Genomic DNA, 6,000 nt, shown 5'->3' on the forward strand with positions numbered 1-6,000 from the left:
CGAAAAAACATTTTGACAAAAACAGCACCCATTCCTACTAAAAATACTAGAGAGTGTAGGAATAAATGGACTGTTCCTCAGAATAATAAGCAGTATCTATCTGAAACCATCAACAAGCATTATATACAATGTGTATAGGCTAGAGACATTCCCAATAAGATCACAGGTGAAACAAGGATGCCCACTATCACCACTACTATTCAATATTGTATTAAAAATGTTAGCTTCAACAATAAGAGAAGAAAAAGAAATTGAAGGCATTAGAATTGGGAAGGAAGAGACAAAACTTTCACTCTTTGCACATGACATGATGGTATACCTAGAGAATCCCAAGAAATCATCCAAAAACTACTGGAAACAATTAGCAATTTTAGCAGTCACAGGATATAAAATGAACCCTCATAAATCCTCAATATTTCTATATATGACTAGCAAGATGCAGCAGAAAGAGCTAGAAAAAGAAATCCCATTCAAAGTAACTCAGAATACCTGGGAGTCTACCTGCCAAGGTAGACTCAGAAACCTTTTGAAAATAATTACAAAACACTTCTCAAACAAAGAAAATCAGATTTAATAACTTGGCAATATCAACTGCTCATGAATACATCAAGCTAATAAGCAAAAATGACAATTGCACCAAAATTAAATTACTTGTTTAGTGTCCTACCAATCAAAATTCCAAAAACATAATGAGTTAGAAAAAATTATAAGTAAATTCATATGGAGAAATAAAAAGTCAAGAATTCCCAGGGATTCAATGAAAAAAAGTACAAAATAAGGTGGCTTAGCCCTGCTAGATCTAAAATTATATTTTAAAGTATCAGTCATCGAAACTGGCTGGTACTGGCTAAGAAATAGAGAGGTGGATCAGTAGAATAGACTAGGTGCAATAGCAGGAAGTGATTATAGTAATCTGCTGTTTGAGAAACCCAAAGAGTCCAGCTATTGGGGGAAAAAACTCTTTCTTCAATAAAAACTGTTGGGAAAATTGGAAGTTAGTATGGCAGAAACTTGGATTTGACCAACATGACACATCCTATACCAAGATAAGATCAAAATGAATATAGAATTTAGACCTAAAAAATATTATAAACAAACTAGGAGATCAAGGAATAGTTTACCAATCAGATATATTGAGAGAGACACAGTTTATGACCAAGGAAGATATGGAGAACATCATTAAAAACAAACTAGATAATTTTGATTACATTAAATTAAAAAGCTTTTGCACAGACAAAACCACTGTAACCAAGATCAAATGAAATGTAGTAAATTGGGAAAAAATTTTTACAACTAGTATTTCTGATAAAGGACTCATTTCTTAAATATACAGAGAACTGAGTCAAATTTTCAAAAAAATGCAATTCCCCAATTGACAAATGGTCAAAGGAAATGCAAAATCAATTTACAGATGAGGAAATCAAAGCATTATATAGTCATGAAAAATTGCTCTAAATCACTACTTATTAGAAAAATGCATATAGCAGCCCTGGTTGTGGTGGCAAAGAATTAGAAATTAAGTGAATGTCCTCCATTGGGGAAATGGCTTAATAAAATGTTGTATATGTATGTCATGGAAAAATATTGTTCTATTAGAAACCAGGAGGGACAGGAATTCAGATTCAGGGAAGCCTGGAAGGATTTGCATGAACTGATGCTGAGCAAGATGAGCAGAACCAGAAAAACATTGTACACCGTAACTGCTATATGGGGGTGATGATCAACCTTGATGGACTTGCTCATTCCTTCAGTGCAGCAACCAGGGACATTTTGGGGCTATGTGCATTGGAGAATACCATCTGTATCCAGAAAAAGAATTGTGGAGTTTTGAACAAAGACCAAAGACTATTCCCTTCAATTTAGAAAAAAAAAAGTTTTCTTATTATGTAATTTTGCTGTCTCTTATACTTTATTTTTCTTCCTTAATAATATGATTTCTTGGGGGCAGATAGGTACCACAGTGGATAGAGCACCTGCCCTGGAGTCAGGAGTACCTGAGTTCAAGTTTGACCTTAACCACTTAATAATTACCTAGCTGTGTGGCCTTGGGCAAGCCACTTAACCCCACTGCCTTGCAAAAAAAAAAAGAAAAAAGAATATGATTTCTCTCCCATCACATTCAACTTATATCAATGTATAGCATGGAAACAATGTAAAGATTAACAGACTGCCTGCTGGGGGGGGGGGGTGAGGGGTAGGGAAACAAGAATAGGAGAAAAATTGTAAAACTCAAAATAAATAAAATCTTTCTTTTATTTAAAAAATGCAAAGGGTAAACTAACCGTCTTTGAGGTGGAAATTAAAGAGATAATTCAGAGCTACTTTGCTGAACTGTATGCCAATAAATTGTATAACCTCAGTGAAATTTATTAATATTTACAAAAATACAAGCTGTCCAGATTAACAGAAGAGGAAACAAATTACTTGAATAACCCAATTTCAGAAAACAAAATTGAAGAAATCATCAATAAACTCCCTAAGGAAAAAAACTCCATCTGGAGATGGATTTACAAGTTAATTCTATCAAACATTTAAAGAACAATTAATTCCTAGTCTATATAATCTATTTTTAAAAATAGTAGAGGAAAGAGTTCTGCCAAACTCCTTTTATAGCACCAACATGGTGCTGATACCTAAAAAAGGAAGAAGAAAAATAGAAAAAGAAAATTATAGAACAATTTCCCTAATGAATATCGATATAAAAATCTTAAGCAAAATTTTAGAAATGAGACTATAGAATATTATTACTAAAATAATACACCATGATCAAGTAGGATTTATACCAGGTAGGCAGGGATGTTTCAATATTAGGAAAACACTCAACATAACTGAACATATCATTAGCAAAACCAACATAAATCATGTGATTATCTCCATAGATGCTGATAAACTACAACACCTATTTCTATTAAAAACACTAGAAAGTTTAGGAATAAATGAAGTTTTACTTAAAATAATAAATAATTTCTCCCTAAGACCAGCAACAAATATTAGATGTAATGGGAATAAACTTGGAGCATTTCCAATAAAATCAGGGGTGAAACAAGGATGCCCATTATCACTATTACTATTCAATATAGTATTAGAAATGCTAGTTGTAACAATAACAGAAGAAAGAAATTGAAGGAATTAGAATTGGCCATGAGGAAGCAAAACTTTGACTCTTTACAGATGACATGATGATATACTTAGGTGAACCCTAGAAAATTATCTTAAAATCTCATTGAAACAAATAACAAATTCAGCAATGTAGCAAGATATAAAATAAATTCACATTAATCATTAGCATTTCTATATATGAACAACAAAGCCCAAGAGCAAAAGACAGTAAGAGAAATTGCATTTAAAATAATTATAGACAACACTAAATATTTGAGTATCTACCTTCAAAGGCAAACCGAGCAACTGTATTAATACAATTATAAAGCACTTCTCACCCAAATAAAGTCATATATATAAATAATTTGGAAATTGTCAAATGTTCATGGTTAGATCAAGCTAATTTAATAAAAATGATAATTCTACCCAAATTAAATTACTTATTCAGTGCCATACCAAACAAACTACCAAAGAACTGCATTACTGAGTTAGAAAAAATAATAAAAAAAATTCATCTGGAGCAAGAAAAAGCCAAGAATATCAAAGTAAGTGATTGAAAAAAAGAAGGTGGCCTAGCTCTACCAGTTCTAAAACTATAATATAAAGTGGTAGCCATCAAACTGCCTGGTACTGATTAAGAAATAGAGCAATGAATTAGTGGATTAGGGTAGTTTCAAAAGAAACAGTAGTAAATGACTATAGCAATCTGCTATTTGACAAACCCCAAGACATCAGCTTCTGGTATAAGAACTCACTATTTGACAAAAAAATGGTTCAGAAAACTGGAAAATAGTATGGCAAAAACTAGGCATAGATCCACATCTCACATCCTGTACCAAAATAAGGCCAAAATGGGTACAGGATTTAGACATAAAGAGAGACACCATAGATTAATTAATAGACCAAGAAAAACCCTATTTAACAGATCTATGGAAAGGGGGTAAATTTAGGACCAAACAAGAATTAGACCATATTTTAAACTGCAAAATGAATGATTTTGGCTATATTAGATTAAAAAGGTTTTGTATTAATAAAATCAATGCTGCCAAAATTAGAAGGAAAGTAGAAAGCTGGGAAACAATTTTCACAACTAGGAGTTCTGATAAAAGTCTCATTTCTGAAATATATAGAGAATTGCATCAAATTTATAAGGTCACAAGTCATTCTCCAATTAATAAATGGTCAAAGGATATGAAAGGAGTTTTCAAATGAAGAAATAAAAGCTATATATATAATCATGTGAAAAAATACAACAGATCATTTTTGATTAGAGAAATACAAATTAAAACAACAATGAGGTTATCACCTCGCACCTACCAGATTGGCCAAGATGAGAAAAAGAGGAAATGATCATTGTTGGAGGGGTTGTGGGAGGATTGGGACATTAATGCATTTCCAGTGGAATTGTAAATGTATCTAGCCTTTCTGGAGAGCAATATGGAACGATGCCCAAAGAGCAATAAAACTGTTCATACACTTTGACCCAGAAATTCTAATTCTAGGTCTATATCCAAAAGAAATTATGGGGGAAAAAAAGGGAAAAGTCCTTTGTTACAAAATATTCATAGCTACTCTTTTTGTGGGTAAAAGAATTGGAAATTGAGGAGATGCCCATCAGTTGGGGAATGGCTAAGCAAGGCAAGGTTCATGAATACTATGGCATATTATTGTTCTATAAAAAATCATAAATGGTTAGACTCTAGAGAAGCATGGAATGACTTATGGGATCTGATGCTGAGCGAAGGGAATAGAACCAAGAGAACAATGTACACATAAACAACAACATTATGAGATGATCAGCCTTGATGAAAGTAGCTCCTCTCAGCAGTTCAGAGAGCTAGGACAACTCTATTAGACCAGCTATGATAATGTTATTCCCATCCAGAGGAAGAAAAACCAAAAGAAAACACAAACACACACACACATACACACACATACACACACACACACAACCCTTCAGAATCTGATGAACATTTTATAAAAATTATCTCTTATGTATCTCTTTCCCTTAATCCTAGTCCCTCATACCAAAAATAGTTAATCTGTTGACATGTTTATCAAAACTATGTATGCATAATGCTATTTGGCACTGAGGGGAAGGGAGTGGGAAGGGAGGGTGGAAAGAAATTTTGTAACTTAAAAACATGCATGTGCATATGAATGAAAACAAACAAATAAGCAAATAAATAATGAAGAAGAAAGATGTTTCTTCATATTTGCCTCAAACACTTAACTATGTAACTATGTAACTAGCAACTATTTAACTTTTTCTCAAAGTCAATTTCCTCATCTATTTAGGAAAGATACTAATAGAGTTTTTACTTCACAGGATTGTCATGGGGTTTAACCAAAAGAAAAAAATTACAAATCCTTGAGAATGGAGTTGAAATTGGATTAATTACAAATTTATTTATTACAGAGTACGTACAACTCCTATACCAAATATGGAGGAGTTCACAATCCAAACAGAATCTTGAATATTATGATTTATAAAAAGGGGAAAGTATCATGGGAAAAGTGGAGGCAGTCTCCTTCCAAATGAGGGTGGTATGGGAGTAGAAAGGGAAAGAAAGCATGATTGCAAAAACAAGAATCTTTTCCCTGGGACCTACTAAACTATGAAGATATGATAATTTGCTTATTTAAAGGGTCCCAGTTGCACAAACATTTTATCAGTTTGATGCAGAGTGAATGATATCTATCTTACAACTGGTTCAATCCACAAGGACACACTGATAATCCAGCTAAAGGTACAAATAACAAATTATGTCATCTCATGGGGGAAGCTTTATCCTTGAATTGTTCAGGGCCTTCTGCATACCCCAAGTCCAGTTGTTTCTGGAAAATATGGCAACTAAAGAAGACAGTTTAAGCTGGCTTCAGGACAAAAATACCTCTTCC

This window comes from Macrotis lagotis, chromosome 6, assembly GCF_037893015.1.
Source record: "Macrotis lagotis isolate mMagLag1 chromosome 6, bilby.v1.9.chrom.fasta, whole genome shotgun sequence".
In the NCBI taxonomy this organism is placed as follows: domain Eukaryota; kingdom Metazoa; phylum Chordata; class Mammalia; order Peramelemorphia; family Peramelidae; genus Macrotis; species Macrotis lagotis.